Source organism: Sceloporus occidentalis, unplaced genomic scaffold (assembly GCF_023333645.1).
Source record: "Sceloporus occidentalis isolate IW3139 unplaced genomic scaffold, rSceOcc1.0.p SCAF_1, whole genome shotgun sequence".
NCBI classification, from domain to species: Eukaryota; Metazoa; Chordata; class Lepidosauria; order Squamata; family Phrynosomatidae; genus Sceloporus; species Sceloporus occidentalis.
The window spans coordinates 113800054-113820310 of record NW_028316981.1 but is presented as its reverse complement, the minus strand read 5'-3'; positions in this window follow the sequence as shown (position 1 = coordinate 113820310).

Sequence of the window (20257 nt, the reverse complement as noted above, 5' to 3'; positions counted from 1 at the left end):
AGGGTTGCCATGGGTCAAAATTGACTTGAGGGTGGTTAACAACAATAAATAATCTTGCTATGAGTTACTTTTGGGGGGAAACGGTGAAAGCTATACTTCCAAATTAGTAGAACAAATTGGAATGATATTACTGAAAAAGATGAATGTTTAAAATCCATTTAAAGAACATTTTCGAGGCATTCTGAGTGCAGTTTTTAACAATGTGTGTCATCTGCTTATCCATAACAGTGTTTTTTAAAAAGTAACAGAAAAATAATGACTAATGCAACTAGCAGAAGAGTAACAAGTAATGGAATCAGTTAGTTTTTTGTTTTTTTTTACAAACATGATACTAAGTATTGGAAGTATTAAGACCCCATAATTAACACTTTAATGAGTGGGAAATCATTCTTTCTAAAAAGTAAATTGGCAGCTTCTGCAGTTAATAAGCGGAAGGTTTTGTTACCTTTTATCTGCCTTTTGTCAGGAGTTCAGGAATTCAGTGAGTGTTTCCTGGCTGTGTATCTTACACAGAATGTTTCTTTTTATGGCTTTTCCTGTCCTGCAGATTCTTCCCTTGAATGCTTAGGCCTCTTGCTGTGGCCACAGAACAATGATGGCAAATAGGTGAATTGTGTTAGTCAGTCTGAGCCAGAGCCTGCAGTGATCAAATCAATGCAGAATATACTAGCCAAATATTCTGTGAAGACTTTGGACTTTCTGAGCCTATCCTGGAAAAAGTAGTCCTGAACAAAGCTAGGTCCCTGCTCCATTAAATAACTATATAAGGAAGGGATAGGAAAGTTCCATGACAGGTTTGCCTTAGAGGTGCCATAATTGGAAACGACTTGAAAACTCACAGGAACAACCACATCCCATCTCTTCCAGTGTCTTAGGCATAAAACAGACCCCAATTCACCTACACACCCAAAGAGGGAGACAGTGGTATTCCTTGAAACTGTCCACCCAGTGTCTATTCCAAAAAGGAGAATGTAATGGTGGGTGACAATCAGCATGGTGTATTGATCTGAACATGGGCTATGACTCTGGAGATCAGGGTTTGATTCCCCTCTCAGCCATGGAAACCCACTGAGTGACCTTGTGGTAGTCACATGCTCTCAGCCCCCCCCCCCCCAAACCCTGTGATAGATTCATCTTAGAATCTCCATATACTGGAAGTGACTTGAAGACATACAATAGTGATGATGAAGAAGAGTGCACATCGCTCTGCAAGAAAATGAAGAACAGTTTGGAATCCCCTCCTGGAGGAAGAGGGAGAGGAGGAGGAAGTGGTGGCAGCAGTGGAAGTACCTACTACCACTTACAGCTGGCTCTGCTGTACAGAGATAGCTGCTTCCTAAGTATCTGGTTCAGTAAAACCTTGGAGCCAGGTCTGGCATATGGGTGAACTGACCAGGGACTTCACCTTTGTTACAGCACAGGTGATTTTCCTGGTTACACCCTCCACAGTGCCTGGCTTTGCGGGACCATAGAACCATCTAGCTCTCTACAGCAAAGCCAGATGCTAGTGGCACAGAGGTGCCGGCTTGTTATCTCTGCCTCTTGTACTTCAGTAGCAGAGCAGGACTCTAAGCCAGGAAGTTCCTGAGTCTGGAAAGCTGTTTTTAGCAATAATAGCTCTCTAGAGTAGCAAAAGTCCTGCCAGGGCATAATGGGGAGCGCTGATGCAACTTCCTCATTGAGGCTGCTGTTATTTACATACCCTCCCAGCATTTCACAGATAAAAACTAGGACACCTGTGGTCAAGCAACATCGGAGTGTGGTCAAGATGGAGAAAGTTATTAATGCAGAAGAACACACAAGCTAGGAGAGGCTATAGCCATTTGGTGTTGGTTAATCCTCATGGGAAGGACAAGATTCTGCCCCCTCCTCTCCCCACCTGAGTTAATTGAATGCAAACTACTTTGGCACTTCGTGCTCATTTGCAGCAATTGAAGTAAGATGTGGACAAAAGGGGAAAGTGGGAGGAGGACAAAGAACATTTTAGAAGCAGCTGAAAAAGTGGGATGAGAGAGGACTGTCATTAATCAGGACTGTCCCTCCCAAATTGGGACAGTTGGAGGGTATGCATTTAGGACATTCAATTACTGGTGCCAACCAGAGTCGACTACATTAGATCAATGGGAGGCACATAATGTTGACTTACTTCAACCAAAAAATTTGCACCTATTGGTCTTCTATGGAGTTCTTAAACAAGAAGAGCCTCTGTTTCCTTTGTAGTTGGTCCTTCTAAATTATATGGAAATTATATTTTAATGTAAGGCTGTGATTTACACTTACCTAATTTTCTTGGGCATCAAAGATGGGATGAAAATAATAATACAATAAGTTGCATGGGATGTGTGTAGACATAAGCAACCTGTTAAGTGAGGCTACAGTGGATCCTTGTTATACGCTGTTTTGTTTTATTTTGCTATGTGGCCATCACAGTTACCCCTGAATATGTTAGCCTTCCATAGTTGCTCACCTCTGCTCTGAATTGTTCTGCTAGCAATAAGGTAGTGAGTGTCTATAACAGTAGGAAGGTGCTATCTTGTTCCTCACCCCAGGCAATAAAATGTCTTGATTCAGACCTGCCTTCCAGTTAACATGTCAGATTAGCCCTATGCTCTTGCATCTTATCTTTTCTTCATGGTTAGTGAATTGTCCAGGAAATCAGATGCAAGGAAATCCAGATGATATGAGACTATTAGGTGCTATAGTGGGCCCTTGGTATCTGCTGAGGTTTGGCTCCAGAACCTCGTGTAGATACCAAAATTGGTGGATGCACAAGCCCCATTATATACAGTGATGTAGCAAAATGGTGTCCCTTATATAAAATATCAAAATCAAGATTTGATTTGGGGATATTTTTAAATTTCAAACCACAGATGGTGGATATGGAAGGCTGACTGTACTTTAGCATTGCTAGCTCATGTGCTTCTCCTCCAGCTGACGGACAACTCTATTCCAAGATCCATTCCTCTCACATCCTTCCTACAGGTATCTTGGAAGTAGGCCCTCTAAATGCTGTAGATTTAGGAGTTTCTCAGCTGTTTTCCAGGCAAACACAGAAAAGAATTCAAACTTGAATCAAGCTGCCTGCTGATGCAATCTTTGTATACTGAAAGTGTGATGACATCTAAAGGGAAGTATTGTGGATGTAGAGAAATCTTCTTGGGTGGAGTCTGCTTTAATTTTTAATATTTGCTCTGCTGGCTGAATAGTATATTTTGAAAAATAAATGTTAAGAAAAATTGCAACCAATAGCTGTTGGTTGTTAGTTCATGGGAAGTACTTCTTTCTCTCCACCACAAGAGGTCATTCCTGCCCCACCAAAGAGGCTGCTTTCTTTTTGCTCTGCTGGTGCACAGCCCACAGATTATTTGTTAAGATTTTGCTGGAAGGAGGGTGAAATTTGTATAAATAAATTAAAATGCAAGGGAATTTCTTGTTTAAGGTAAAATGAGACAGGTAGTTAAAAATTTACATTGTATATTATTTCTTTGTGGTTTTATAGTGATGGAAGTGGCAAAACAGGTAATTCATCTTCATTTTCCAGTCTGACTGACACATGCTAAGAATCTGAATAGGTGGCTCAGTTCTGCTCTGATAGAGCAATTACAGACTAGGGGTATAAAGCTAGAAATGTCACCACTGTAATAGGCACACCAAAGTGGATGGAAAGGAAGCTGGACACTGTTTATCCATCCCTGTCATTCATATGACAGGGACTTTGCCCATTTATTGTGTAATTCAATTGACAGCGAGAAACATGGGAGGCTTTGCAATGTGCTGTTTATTTCTAATTTAAGAAACATAACTCTGCTGCCCATGCAGTCTGGTGAGTGAGCTTCAGGAAAGTGAAACCTGCAATTTTTCAACCAGTGGCTCCCAAACAGTTTATTAAGGGGCAGACCCACATCAGAACTTTGTGTTCTGTTTTTGCAACCCGCTTGGCTGTTCCCGACCTGTGCTGGAATTGGGGTCATACTAGATGTGACATCTAAACATGTCTTTGAATCTTTTACTTGGGATTCTCCTTCTCCTTGTAAAAGAAAAAGAAAGAAAGAGCTGCAAGCCCCTTTCCAGATGTGGCCACAAAGTGGTGAGAGGAATGTTAAAACGTTCCCATCATATTTCTCCCCCAAACTGTTATTTGCCCCTAAAAACTGTGCCTGTTGAAAATGACACCTTTATACAGAGGTTTATGTAGTTTGCACTAGTGATGGGCAGTATTTATTTGTTCATTGTTTTAAAGCTTTCTAGATTGCCCATCCTCAGTCTCAATAGTATCAAATAATGTCATGGTGTTCAGCAGCATAGGTGATAAGGTTGTTTAAATCAGAATGCAATGCAAGAAAATACAAAAATCAAAATGTCATCATAAAAACCAGGAAGTTAAAATTACAGGAGAAACTGAGAAATTCTGCACATTACAATGCCTGGTTTAATTTTTAAAATCCTCAATCTATACCCTCCAACATTTCACAGATGCAAACTAGGGCATATGTACCAAGCAAAACTGGAGTGTCAAGATGACAAAACCTCTTAATGAGGCAAAGACACACACAAGTTGGGAAGAGGCTACAACAGATTATGGAATCTGCTGCAAAGGGCAATATTTCTCTCCTCTCTTCACTGCTGAATTAATTGAAAACAAACTACTTTTGCACTTTGAACACAGTTTGCAACAACTGAAGTAAGCTGAGGACAAAATGAGAAAGTAAGGGAAGGAGAGATGAACACTTCAAAATGGGGAAAAAGTGGGATGACTTTTTCATCATTAATCAAGTCTGCACTTGCCAAATTGAGACAATTACAGGATATGCTTAATCTGGTGTCAAAAATATTTGAAAGTAGGTCATTCATCATGCCTCTGTGTGTGTGGGTGCTTTTCAAGACTTGGAACCATCACTCCTTTGGAGTTATACACTGTGAGACTCCATTAAGGAAAATGCCTGGTGTAGGACCTCAGTAGAAGATATAAGACACAGGGTTAAACCTGCCTCCCATGTCCCACAGTCCCAATCCAGTTGTTGTTGTTGTGTGCTTTCAAGTCATTTCTGACCCTAAGGTGACCCCATCATGGGGTTTTCTTGGCCAGATTTGTTCAGAGGAGATTTAGCATTGCCTTTCCCTGAGGTGAGAGCATGTGACTTGCCCAAGGTCACCAAGTGGGTTTCATGGCCAAGCAGGGAATCAAACCTGATCTCCAGAGTCTCAGTAAAAACTCAAGCCACCATGCCATGCTGGATCTCAGTGTATTCCACAGTCCCATTCCATAGTTGGGAGTTTTGTACCTTCTACAATATCTGATTCCCCACTTCAGTAGGGAAGATTATTTGTTTTTTGTTTTAAGCAGATTTTGCCTGATATGTAGATCAATAGGTGGAAAATATTTGTTGTGCTGCCCCTGTTGTTTCTTTGGCTGTTAAAAAGATTGTTTCAGTTTAGAAAACTATGATTTAGAATGATGCTAAATTTTAAAAAAGAAGGCAAAATGTTGAAATACACCATACACAAAATATCCTCTGATGGCTTCATGAATTAGGCACACTCTGTGGCCATCTTTCCCAGTAATGTCAGCTTTTTCTATGTTACAATTTCAGCTGATTTCTAATGGCTGCTCCTTGAGTTGAAAAGATCACCTCCAACATAATGGAGGAGGGGAAAGGAAAGCTTTGATAAGGACCATTTTGCTTGATCAATGGCTGCTGCGTCTCACAAATCCTCTTGATGGCACTGGAGTCTTACAGATGTTTCTAGAGTCCCATCTTTGGGTACCAAATCCTATTATCTAGGTTAGCTCATCTGTATTCAAAAGATCAATGTTGCATTATTACAAAGATCCTTTCAAGTGTAAAAAGGATGGCACTTCATTACAGAAAGTAAAAGAAACTAATCAAACTTTCTTGGGGAAATCATTGACTTTTTTCAGTAAAGGGCAAATTTAAGAATTTGAAAGTCCGAGATGTGAGTGAACCGCACAGAGTGCTTCTTGCTTTGACTTAAATCTTGTGTAACACATTTCTTGGATTTTCATGTAACCTGCTGAAGAAAGTGGCACAGTACTGCTCTCTAAATGGATTCCAATTACATAAATGTTGCCACTCACTCTCCCTGAATGTTCAATATTCTATCTCTGGCAGCCTGCCCAGTTTGTAAGCGGTTTCTTGCACAGTGGAGAATTGGAAAAGAGCAAAACTGCCACAAGCAAGCACTGTGCACCAGTGTATCCCAGAGCTTGGGGAGAATGATTTGCTAAATCTGAAATCACAAGCATTTGACTTTACAATCCAGGGCAGGTATCAGCAAGGGATTAGCAAATATTGTGCAAACAATAATTTATTCATGGGATTGCTTTTCTTCCCTTTTCTTTTTGGCCTCCTCTTGTATTTGTGTGTGTTTCCCACAAATACATTGCAGAGAAAATACATTTGTTCATTGCTTGCAATCCAGTAGTCTGCAAATATTAGCAAATTGTGTTACATTAACACTGGATTTCTTTTCACTAGCTGTGTGGTTTTAATAATATAAATACTCTGATTTTGGTTTAACATGAGAATTTTTAAAGAAATTCTGGAGAAAAAGCAGGAGAAGCCAAATGTTTATAGGAATTAAACAATCAGATATGTTACTTTGTTTGATTCCTTAGCTCTGTGTCCATGGGGACTTTTCCTTGGACATTTCTGCAAGTGTCTTTAAAGAGCATATGACTTGGCTTTTTAAGAACAGGAAAAAAATTAATATGAGGGAGACACAACTGAACAGCATCAAACTGTGTTTGTAAGAATTACTCATGGATAATTCATGTGGTCACTATATGTCAACAGGCGGCTTGAAGGCACATATATGAAGAAAGTAGGCGGTTTTCTCACTCTTTCATTATACTAGAACTGGGGATGAGGCCATCTGGTAAAGCTGAATTGTTGGAACCTTTCTTTTTTTGTTTGGCTGTGAAAGCTGGAAAGTAAAGAAAACAAACAGGAAAAGTAATGATTCATGTGAAATGTGGTGGTGGAGGAGAGTTTTACAGATACCATGGATTGCTAAAAGGATCAGTAAATTGGTCTGAAAGGAAATTAAGCCACTAGAAGCCAAAATGGCTAAAGTGAAAGCATTATAATTTGAACATATCATAAGGTGACATGACTCACCGGAAACGAAATAAAATTCAATAAAGGGGAAGGAAGCTAGGGATAGAGAAATACAACATTACCTGTGCATAGACTCAGTCAAGGAAGCCACAATTCTGAGTTCACAAGATCTGAGCAGAGCTGTTAATAGCAGGGTGTCTTGGAGGTCTCTCATTCATAAGGTTGACAGAAGTGAATGCCTGTTTGATGGCAAATAGACATTATTTGGATATACACACTTCCCCTCACCTAAATTAAAATCCCTGCAGATAGTCAGGCTATTGGCCAGAGGCTCTTCACACTTTATTCTTTTGAACAGAGAAATTAGTCAGGGAGGAGCAATAACATCCTGCAAGCAAAAAGCAATACAAATTCCTTTTTATCCAGGTGTAAACAGTAGCAAACAAATAGAGAAAGCGGATTTTTAATAAACTATACCTGCTATTAATAACATACACACAAACATACATTTGTTCAGAAGCAACATATATCAAGTATCAACATTTAAAATGTTACTTTAGAAGATAATGTAATATTGACTAATATAATTAGACTTTTCATTTAACATATGTTTATGCATTGCTTCAAAATGTTTTGAGAGATATTTGGGAGAATTTGAGGGCCGTTTTTTGTATTTAAAACTGCTTTTAAAAGTAGCACATTAAGCTGCTTACCAAAGACTAACATTATTTATTCCCCACAAGCAACCAATAAAAAAAGATTAATGGTAACACATGTTTTCAATAATATTTTTGAAACTTTGCTTACTATTATGTGATTTTCATATACACCCACTCACTCACTCACACTCACACACACACACCAAACACTAGTATTAATCTCAGAATGGAAAATGTTCACAGGTGAAATGACCTCCCAGTTTGCCTTCAAGCAGTTCAGTAAACATCATTCATATAAGACAACAGTACAAGTCATCTTTAAAATACCTCTTTTCAAAACCTGAAATAAGAAGTTTGCTATCTTACCCGAAAACAATAGGTAGCAGTATGTGGTACAAGGCTTTAAAAGAGGAAGGAATATCATATTCCCATCCAGTCCCCCAGAATATTATCATTATACTAACAAATTTATTAAGCGTAAGGCCAATCCTGCCCTGACAGGGAGAAAATTGTGTAGGCTAATTGGTCAAAGCTGCAGGTGGCATGTTGTGCCATTCATTTCCATGGGCATTTTAACTATTTAATTTCAACAGAGATAGAACTGAGCGAGTTTATTAACTGAATCGTATGAGAATAACTGGATTTCTCCATGGGGAGTCTCTCCCTAATGTGTCAAGAAGGTTATTCTTCTATCCTGAACAATCTGCAGGCTCTCGAGTACATACACAAAGAGATACTCTGCCCTGGTGTTGCTATAGTTACTGTTGTTTTATCCTCTTCCTTTACCTGCTAATGGCAGAGCTGGTCTGTGCTGTTCCTCCAGCACCCCACAGCAAAGAAGAGATGGAGCAGGCAGTAAAGACGGCAATAGCAATGTGACAGCTCAGAGTGGAATCAGCAATTTTCAGATGTCTGTACCATAGTGTTGAGCTTACCACTGCAACCCTAAGATTATGAGCCAGTAATAATTGTGATATATCTGTACACTGCCTAGATCCCATGGTCATAGGACTGTTTTACTTCAGTCTCCCATAAGTTATCAGATAGTGATGGTGTGTGCTTCAAAGTCTTCTCCTGTAAGAACAATAGTGTCATTGTGTAGGAAGAAAGGGACAGAGATGAGAATAAATGCAATGCTTGCCAATCTTTGCTGACAGCCACGTGAATCTTTTATCTTTTATCTGCAAGACTCAAGGATAAGATGTATTTTGTCTGGTATCAAGACCAAGCTTACATGACCTATTTCATGTTATTATATTTATGTTCATTAACAGAGACATAGCATTGGTCCCATACTAATGACCAATACTCACTACTACATATCTAGTGACATTATAAGGCATGTTAGAAGTCTTCAAAATGACACAAATTAAACATGTTGTGTTTAAGGAGCAAGGTTATTAGACTGAAAATAATCTATGGTTTTCAAATCAGTGAAAAACCTCATTTTGGAATCTTGGTCTGCAAATTGTAGCTTACCGGAGCACCTCTACAATTTATTCAGCCTTTTCTTTCTGAAATCTGCCCATATTTTATAGTCTGTGCATTTCACCCTTGTTGTTTATAGTGTTACGGTAATTGCATCCATAAATTACCCATTTGACACCAACTGTATTTGTGCAGAATATCGTGGCTGAGCATTGCAGATATTTTAAAATGCCATCAACAGTGAAAAGGGCTCAAATTGATTCAGGCAGTGGAGTTTGACTTTTCAGCACCAAATATCTGTGTTAAATTATGTCTGCACTGGGCAATACTTGCATGGTTTGTTTTAATATGTGTTTCCTAAATTTTTCATGATATATTTTTGCTGGCATAGTTTAACCCAAAAATATTGTCCTCCTCCAGTTAATTTTTTATTTCTGTTGTCATCCTTACTCTCATGTCTGTCTCTATTCTGAATAATGGAATTTTACAAAATGTTATCATTTACACTTGCTGCAAATTTCTTCTTAGCACTTATAGAACAAGTAACCAAAAGCCAGAAGAGAAGGCCAGCACTATCTACTTTTGCACTAGTCTTCCTTGACAAGGGAAACAACTGTTCCACCTTGCAAAAGCTGATTCAAAGATAAAAAGAAGGTGTTGTAGCCCATATTAGGTAATGTGATGTTACTGGCGCACCTAGCTACTCCAAATAAATGCAGGTGTTCAGAGCCACACAAACTGCATCCTAGGAAATTAATGGAACTGCACATATACTCTCACAAACATGGTTATAATTTTTGAACAGTATTATATGACAGGTGAAATATAGCAAATTTGGAGGCTGGCAAATGTGGATTGGGGGAATTCAGTATAACTGAATTCAGAAAGGCTTTCAGAAAGGGCCCCCACAATGCTTTTATTGACAAGCTGATCAAAACGTGTGGTAAACAATACTACTGTTAAGTGAAATTCTAGCTTCTTGAAGGAACTATATCCAAAGAATGGTGGTGGTGGTGGTGGTAGTATTCTTGAGGCCAGGAGTGCATCACATGCTGGAGATAACAGCCCAACAGTTATAGAGGGAACTGGGTGAATAATACAAAAACCCAACAGTGGGAAGGGGGGAACAAAACCTTAAATAAGCAGCTAAGGAGAATAGCCCATGATCTTAGATGTCTGTGCAGTAATACACATAGCATGGGAAATAAACAAGAGGAACTTGAACTCTTGACTAAGCAAAGCAAATGTGATATAATAAGCATCACTGAAACCTGGTGAATGATTCTTTTAATTGGAATATAGGGCCCAAACAGACAGGCCAAAATAAAGCTGCTTTGGGTCACTTTGGAAGTATGCTGTTTAAATGACATACACATTTCAAGAGGCCAGAAGCTGCACCAAAGCTGCACTCCAGTCCTTAGGATTGGACTGTGGCTTTGGCATGGTATCTGGCCTCTTAGAGCACATGCATCATTTAAACAGCATACCTCCAAAGTGACCTGAAGTAGCTTTATTTTGGCCTGTCTGTTCGGGACCATAGTAACAGAGGGGTATAATTTATTTTAGAGGAATAAACCAAATAGGAAAGGAGAACGATTAGCATTATATATCAAGGATGTTTACACCTGTGAACAGATCCATGACCTAAAGTCTGGAAGTCAGGTTGAGAGCATCTAAGCAAAAATTAAGGGAGACAGAAAGAACAAGGATGTTATTGTGGGGGTGTACTACAGACCTCGAAGCCAGACTGGAGGACTTGGATAATGCATTCCTGGAACAGATAACCACACATTGATAAAGGAGAGATGTAGTAGTAATGGGAGATTTCAACTATCCTGATATGATATTTGTTGAAAGTCAACCTCTGCCAAGAATATAAGGTCTGACAAATTCTGCACTTGCCTTGCAGACAATTTTCTTGTCCAGAAGGTATAAGAAGCAACAAGGGCATCAAGTATGTTAGATCTGATCCTAACCAACAGTGATGACCTTGTTAATGAAATGGAAGTAGCACACTTCTTAGGTGGGAATGACCGTGTTCTCGAGTTCATTATACAGCAGAAAGGAGAAGCCAAGCATAGTCAGATATGCATTCTAGACTTCAAGTAAGCTCATTTCAGTAAATTTAGGAAAATAGTGGGTTTATTTCCATAGTCAGGAATGCTAAAAGAGAGAGAAGTTCATGAAGGATAGGAGTTTCTTAAAAAATCAGCTATTAAATTACAACTTTGAACAGGAAAAATAGAAGGTGTCCAAAGAAACCAGATGAATGTCTAAAGAACTTTTAACTAAGTTAAGTCTGAAAAGGGGCATGTACAAAGAGGAAAATCACCAAAGTGGAATTCAAACAAATAGCCAGTATGTGTAGTGAGAAAGTCAGAAAAGCAAATGTGCAAAAAGAGCTCAGGCTGGCTAGAGTGGTTATAAACAATTTTAAAAAAGGCTTTTTAAACATTATGTCTGTAGCAAGAGGATGAATAAGGAAATAGTAGGGCTGCTGCATGGAGAAGATGGAGAAATGCTAACAGGGAACAGAGAAAAGACAGAGCTACTCAACACCTTCTTTGCCTTGGTCTTCTCCCAAAAGGAGAAAAGGGCTTCACTTGAAGTAAATGGAGCAGATGATGCAGTAGGGGAAATGCAGAACAAAATAAGTAAAGAGGTAGTACAGGAATTCCTGGCCATTCTAAATGAATTAAAGTCTCCATGGCCAATGAACTACATCCAAGTGCATTAAAAGAATTGGCAGATGTAATCTCAGAACCACTGACAATAATCTTTGAGAATTCTTGGACAACAGGATAAGTCCTGGCAGACTAGAGGAGGGCAAATTTTGTCACCTCTTCAAGCAGACATCATAGCTAACACTTCTTAGCACTGTAGACAGGGAGGTGTAGGTGGTCCTCCATGTGTAACCCTCCCTCCTAGAAAACCCTATGATGAGACATCGAAAGTGTCGCACAAGCAGGACAAGAACACTAACAGAGAGAGAGAGAAACTAAATGAAAACATGCTTGCAAGAACAACTAAGGGCAGTCAAAAATGATGAAGCAAGTAGTAAACATGCTCTGAAAGACAAATCCCATCAGAAGCAACACCACACATAAAATAGGGACATGGAATGTGAGAAGCATGAGCCAAGGAAAGCCAGACCAAGTACCAGGATGCTCTATAACAAAAAAAGAAAATAATTCAAGACCAGGAAGGAATAAAACGATGTTGGATGCAATACACAGAAAAATTATATAAAAGAGATGACAACATGAAGGACACATGGAATGAAGAGCCATATGAAGATGAACCCCAGATTCTAAAAATGGAGGTGGAGGCTGAAATAAAATAAATGGCAAAAGACAAATCTCCAGGAACAGATGATACTCCAATAGAACTGTTGCAATAAACATTGACAGAGTCAAGTGTTAACCAACATATGTCAACAGATATGGAAAACAAAATGATGTCCAACAGATTGTAAAAGATCAGTATAAATGCTCTTCCACAAAAAAGGAGACACATGAGACTGCAGCAACTATAGAATGATAGCATTAATCTCCCGTGCAAGAAAAATTTATGCTCAAAATACTGCAACATAGACTTCAACCATGCAACCATGCATGTAGAGAGAAATCCCAGAGGTCCAAACAGAGTTCAGGAAAGAAAGAGGCACTAGGGACCACATCACAAATATACAGTGGCTAATGGAGCGCAGCAGGGAGTTACAAAACAAAATCAGCATGTGCTTTATAGACTATAGCAAAGCCTTTGACTGCATAGATCATAAAAGGCTATGGAATTCCCTTGAAGACATGGGAGTGCCAACACATCTGATAGTCCTAATGAGGAATCTGTACCCTGGACAAGAGGCTACTGTCAGAATAGAACATGGAGAAGCAGTACCAGACAGGGGCTCAAGCTTGACTCACTTGCATTCTTCCAAGGTTGCTAAAATGAATATCCAGTTTGTTGGGGACAAGTAGGTCACAGTTGTAAACTGCTTAGAGACTGCTTCGGTGGTATGAAGCGGTATATAAATGAAGCTGCTAAACAGAATGGTTCCCAATTGGCAAAGGTGTCCGACAAGGTTGCACCCTATTATCCTACCTATTCAACTTATAAGCAGAACATATTGTAAGGAAAGCAGGCTTGGACACAGAAGAGGGAGGAGTGAAAATAGGAGAAAGAAATATCAACAATCTCAAATATCAAATATCAACAATGTTGATGACACCATAATACTAGCAGAAAACCTGACAGATCTGGAACAACTACTAAGGAAGATCAAAAAAGAAAGTGCAAAGGCAGGCTTACTGTTGAACATAAAGAAAACAAAAATAATGACCACAGAGAACTTACACACATTCAAACTAGACAATGAGGAAATAGAAATAGTAAAAGAGTACTCATATCTGGGATCAAACATTGTTTGGGATGGGGACTGCAACCAGGGAATCAGAAGAAGATTAAGAATGGGGAGGGTGGCTATGAAAATGCTAGAAAAGATCCTAAAATGCAAAGACATACAACTCGACACAAAAGTTAAAATCATACAAGCCATTGTATTCCCTATTACCATGTATGGATGTGAGAGCTGGACAGTCAAGAAAGAAGATAGGAGAAAAATCAATTCATTTAAGATGTGGTGCTGGAGAAGAGTGCTGAGGATTCCATGGATAGCCAAAAAGACAAACAAATGGGTCCTGGAGCAGATCAAGGCAGAAATATCTCTAGAAGCCAAGATGACAAAATCATAGACTGTAGTACTTTGGACACATCATGAGAAGGCATGAATAGTTGGAAAAAACAATAATGTTACGAAAGGTAGAAGGAAGTAGAAAAGAAGGAAGGCCACGTGCTAGATGGATGGACTTTATTAAAGAGACCACAAATATGAATTTGCAGGAGCTGGGCAGAGTAGTAGAGGACAGGGGTGGGTGGGGGGTGGAGATGTCTCATCAGCAGGGTCGCCATGGGTCAAGATCAATGCAAAGGCAGTTAACAACAACAACAATAATGTGACATTTGCCAGTCTTCCAAACGTGATGCCCTTTAGGATATGTGGAACTGTGACTCCCAAGATTCTCCAGCCAGCAACTGGGTGTTATAGTCTAATATGTGTAAGTGGAAGAGTGACAGGTTAGGAAAGGCTGGTGTCATCAATGACTTTTAAAAATCTTGAGCCATTTTACTGTAGTGGATAGACTGTGCCAGATTAATAGACTCACCTGGAAGGGTACTGTAATGCTGTGGTACAGCAGTAATACAAACCCATCCCTTCTCTCATACTGATAGTCTCCAAAGTGACCAGCCAATTATACCTTTGCATAATTGTTCCTCCAAAAGAAAATAGGAACCAATCATACAGGCTGGGTCTCCTCATATGGAACATTAAGTGAGGATCAAAAGGAGCTGACTTAGACAATTTGTCCATCTAATCCACTATTGTCCACTTTAACTGCCAGTGGCACAGGTCTTTGTACCACCTGCAGCAGAAACAGTGGATTCAGCTTTGGACTTCTTTTTTTTTTTGCTTGCAAGCCATACATTATACTTCAGTATCAGAGGCTGGAAACATTAATGTCAGCACAAACACTAAATGTCATTTTTAAAAATATTTTTTTTAAAAGTTGATTCACTATCATTAAAACATCAAGAAAATTTAATGAAAATTAATATATATTTGAATCATTAATAGTATTTAAATGTAAAAGTAAAATGACCAGTAGAACATAAACATGTTAATGTGGTTTGCATTTTAACAAATGAAGCACCGCATTTTAAAATGGTTGCCAAAATGTATAACAAATTATAGCTATATTATATTTCTAAATTCTCTTCAGAATCCAGACTGATGGTAGAAATATATGCTGTTGCTCCTTGTCTCTACTATTACAGCCAACAGTCTACCTTAGCTTCATCATTAAAGGGAACAGAAGATTCTGTAGACCAATTAAAGGACCAATGACAGCTGGAGGCTACCATGTCAGTGGAGATGTCAATCTACTCAGAATTTTACTCTGACTTTTAAAGGACTATCAAGGGGCTGGACGTGTCAGCACACTGGATAGCTCCCTTAGAGCTCAAACCAAAACCAAGACTAGATTCACCACTAGCATACAAAAGACTTGTCCATGTCACTGATCATCTTTGTCAATCACCTAGCCTTCATTGCTATGCCTAAATACCCTGAAAGCACCAGATCCCATGTGATCTCATAAGCTAAGCAGGCTCAGCACTTGAATGGGAAACTGCGAAAGAATACCAGGTACTTTAGGCTATGTTTCAGAGGAAGGAATGGGCAAAACCACCTCTAAGTATTCCATGCCCAAGAAAACCCTATGGAATTCTTGGGGTCACCATAAGTTGGCAGGAGACTTGAAGGCACATACATGCACACAGCCATCATTGAGATGGAGTAGCCTGGATTCTTAACTGGGCTAAGAGAGAGACACGTGGAAACAGACCTGCCTATATCTATGTTGTACTTTTGTATGTCTTCTAACTGGATGCTGTTAGTCTTCACTGAAAAGTGGGTTGTCCATCTAATTAAACCATTGACTAATTAATTAACTAACACCAAGGAGCTCAAAGTAGTATAATAGCTTGATCAACAGCAAACATCCCCATTCCCAGGCTAACCTCAGGGTCATGCTGAAATGGGCTTAGCTCTATCTATATCATGCTGGGCTGTTTGGGTATACAGCTTATCTTCAGTAAAGAGATTCCTTCATCCACTGTGTACATCCTAGAATATTGTACTTTGCAACAAAAGCCCATATATTTAAAGAAAACTTTAAGCCAAAGCCTCTTTTCAGTAGATGCACTTCTTTGACAGAACACAATCCAAGCACTACTTAGGTTTTTTTTTAAAAAAAAAAATTGGGGAAGAGTAGATGAAACATTTCTTAAGCAAACAAAATGTCAAAAAGAGTAAAGAAAATAGCCCTTGAAAGCAACAGGCAATCTTGCTTGATATCTTAGTGTGCTCCACTCTAGCTTCCATAAATCACACTGAAATGGCAGGAGATTTCAGCCCTGTGTTGCTTAAACCATGACATGCCAGTGACAAAAACCTTGCTAAATCCTGGCTGCTTCCTTTCCTTTCCCAACGACAATCCCACCCCCAGTCAGGGGCCACAAAGGGCAGAAACAATTGTGATCATTATTGTAAAACAGAGGGAAATTAGATTGACATTTCAACAGTCTATCACAGAGAGGGAGGGAAGTGCGTAGACAGGAGCAAGTCAAAGAAAGGGGGAGAAAAACACAACAGCTGAGTGGGAAGCAAAATAGTAAGTTTGGCAAGACCACTCTTTTTATGTATCTCACAGCTCTACTGTGAAACTCTAAATTCAACTGGTAAGTAAAGTAGCTCCCATCCAGGGGCATAGTGGGGGGAGTGAAACGAAGGGGTTTACCTCCCCATAAAATATCTTCCCTCCCTTCACACACATATGCTCCCAGTGTAATTTTCCTTCAGCCTCCAAATTTGTAGCATTGCATTGCAAAGAGTGAAACACTGAACATCTTTCACATTTATCTATCATTTGGTTTCTGTTTTCATTCCTTTGATAATGTTGCCTGCCCCCTTTTCTTTGGATGCCTCAACTGTATTTCTGAAAGATCAACTGTAGTTCAGGTTACTGCAATGCTAGACATTTGGGAAGTGAAGGAAAACTTCATTGGGGGCAGAATTTTTTTTAGGGAACACCACCCCACTTTTGCCTCCTCATAGTTACATCTATACTCCCATAGTTACATCTATACTCCCATGTTATGTAGAGGAACTAGGATTTTATCCATGCCACATAAATGAAATCTAGGCAAAGGAATAGCAGCCACTCCTAACCGTTTGGACTCATTCCTGTGTGAACATGATGGACATTTCAAAAGATTTAAAATAAATACAATTTCTGTCAGATTTTGCAGCATGTTTGCTACAAGATCCCACCGACCTCCAATTTTAATGCTTTAGTTGTAAACATGCATGTGCTTTTGTGTGTGCAAAACAGCCTGCAGATTTTCAAGGAATGTCTACTGTCTTGTTCTATTAACAATACTGACTTCAGCCAGCTCTCCAGTGCTAAATACTAGTGAATTGAATAGCCCAGAAATTGGTCCAATAAAATACAGCAGCAGCAACAACAGCAGCAAAAAAGAAGGGGAAAAAGAGGAGATAACCACAAGAGCTACAACTTTCTTAAGGTTAATTAAAAGATACTTTGTTATTTTCTTTCTTTCTTTCTTTCTTTCTTTTTGTTAACAACCAAGAATCCAAAATCAAAGCATGATCCTGGTTTCTAAACTAAATTTGATTAGAACAAACCATAGTTTACTGAGTTTCAGCATACTGTGGAACTATGGATTATTCTTAAAATGGAAGCAGAACGTTTTACTTTCCTCCTTTACATGCAAAAAGGTGGGGAGGGTCACCTACACTTGAGACAGCTGAGAACCTGTTTCTGATATCCTGAACCAGCCTTACTGAATATCCTCCAAATATTAATGCCCATGCTGGCTGGGGATAGCAGACGTTGTAGACAACACATTTGGAAGGTACCAAGTTGGGGGATGACTGGTCTAAATCATATCAACTGAACCATTGCATTTGCAAGTGTGCCATACATATGCCACTGAAGATTCTTATTCTGCTGGAACACTTAATACATCTTAGTGCAAACAGTTTCTTGCAGTAGAAACAGGTTGCCCTTCTCTGGAATTCAGAAATTCATAATATTCCAAAAACCAAAACTTTTTTCATGTGTGGCTGAGATAGTGACACCTTTGCTTTCTGATGGTTCAATCTACATGAACTTTGTTTCATGCACAAAATTATTAAAATATTGCATAAAATTACCTTCAGGCTATGAGTGTGAGGTATATATGAAACATCAAGGAATTCTGTATTTAAATTTGGGTCACATCTCCAAGATATCTCAATATGTATATATATGCAAATACAGGTATTCCAAAATCCAAAAATATTTGAAATCCAAAACACCTCTAGTTCCAAGCATTTCAAATAAAGGAGACGTTGTTGTTGTTGTTGTGTGCCTTCAAGTCATTTCTGACCTGTAGCAACCCTAAGATTATTATTATTATTATTATTAACCTTTATTTATAAAGTGCTGTAAATTTACACAGCGCTGTACATACAATCTTTTTAATTAGACGGTTCCCTGCCCTCAGGCTTACAATCTAAAGAGACACGACATAAAAGGAGAAGGGAAAGGTGGTGGGGCTAGTAGGCTAATACATATAAAGTACATAGCAATACAGGAAATGGTTCGATAAAACAGGCATCAAAAGAACATCAAATAACAAGCGACAATTATGCAATGCCTGGGAACGCTTCTCTGAACAGGATGGTCTTCAACTCGGTTTTGAAGCTGGTTAAAGAAATGATGGCCCTTGCTCGCGGGGGAAGAAGGTTCCAGGAGTGAGGGGCAGCGAGTGAAAAGGGGCAAATCCGAGATGGGGCAGAGGAAATCCTGGGCTGGGACAGCAGACCTTGACTACCAGAACGGAGGGCCCTAGTGGGAAGGTGAGGGGAAATAAGGTCTGATAAGTAAGGAGGGGCCAGCCCATGGAGGGCTTTAAACGTGGACAGCAGGAGCTTATACTGAATACGAAAAGGGAGGGGGAGCCCGTGAAGGGATGCCAACACAGGAGAGATGTGGTCAGAGTGGTGGGCGGATGTGATAATGCGTGCAGCTGAATGCTGGACAGAAATTAAAGGACGGAGGTGAGAAAGAGGAAGCCCAGCCAGGAGGACGTTATAGTAATCAAGGCGTGAGATCACTAGGGCATGGACCAGGATCTTGGCAGTAGAGGCGGAGAGATATGGTCGGATTTTGGCAATATTGTATAAAAAGAATCTACAAGCCTTGGCTGTGGTCTGGATCTGAGGGATACACGACAGAGAAGTATCAAAGATAAAACCAAGACTGCGGGCTTGCTAGACTGGTTGAATAGAAATGTTGTCCACAGAGACAGAAAAAGAGTGTTGAAGGGTGGACTTAGGAGGAAAGACAAGAAGCTCCGTCTTGGACATGTTGAGCTTCAAACGCCGATGGCGCATCCACTGCGAGACAGCTGTGAGACATGATGAAACTTGCTGTTCAAGCCTTGGAGAAAGGTCGGGGGTGGAAAGATACAACTGGGTGTCATTGGCATACAGATGGTAGGAAAAACCAAAAGAGCTAATGAGTTTACCTAAGGACAGTGTGTAGAGAGAAAACAGAAGGGGATCCAGAACAGAGCCCTGGGGAACTTCAACAGATAAGGGAACAGGAGAAGAAGTCTGACCACCAGCAACCACTGCAAAAGATCTGCCAGACAAATAAGATCGAAACCAGTCGAGAACAGAGTCTGAGAACCCAAGGTCAGAAAGTATATTAACTAGAAGAGAGTGATCAACAGTGTCAAAGGCTGCAGACAGATCAAGAAGGATGAGAACAGAGTGAAGGCCATTTGCCATGGCCAGTAAAAGATCGTTTGAGATCTTGGTGAGGGCTGTCTCTGTAGAGTGCTGTGAGCAGAAGCCAGACTGAAAGGGATCGAGAATGGAGTTGGCTTCAAGAAACTCAAGACAGCGAGAATAAACAACCCATTCCAAAACTTTAGAAAGAAAGGGAAGAAGAGAAATCGGACGATAGCTAGACAAAGAGGAGGGATCAAGAGAAGGTTTTTTCAGAATAGGGGAAATGAGAGCATGTTTGAAGTCCGAAGGGAAGGAGCCTGTAGAGAGAGAAAGATTGAAGATATGGAGAAGCGAGGGCAGAAAAGAAGGAGCTATAGAGATTAGAAGACGAGTAGGAATTGGGTCAAGAGAACAAGTTACAGGTTTGCAAGAGTTCAGAAGTGTAGAGACTTCATCCAAAGAAGCAGGAGGAAACGCAGAAAATTTGTTAGGCAAGGGCGATAGAAGATTATGAGCAGAAGAAGAATCGGGAGGGACTATCTCAGAGCGAATAGTGGTGATCTTAGAGATGAAATAATTAGCAAAGTCATTAGGAGAGAATGATGACGAGACAGGAGGATGAACCTGTGTGTGTGTGTGTGTGTGTGTGTGTGTGTGTTTGTTTTTTGCAA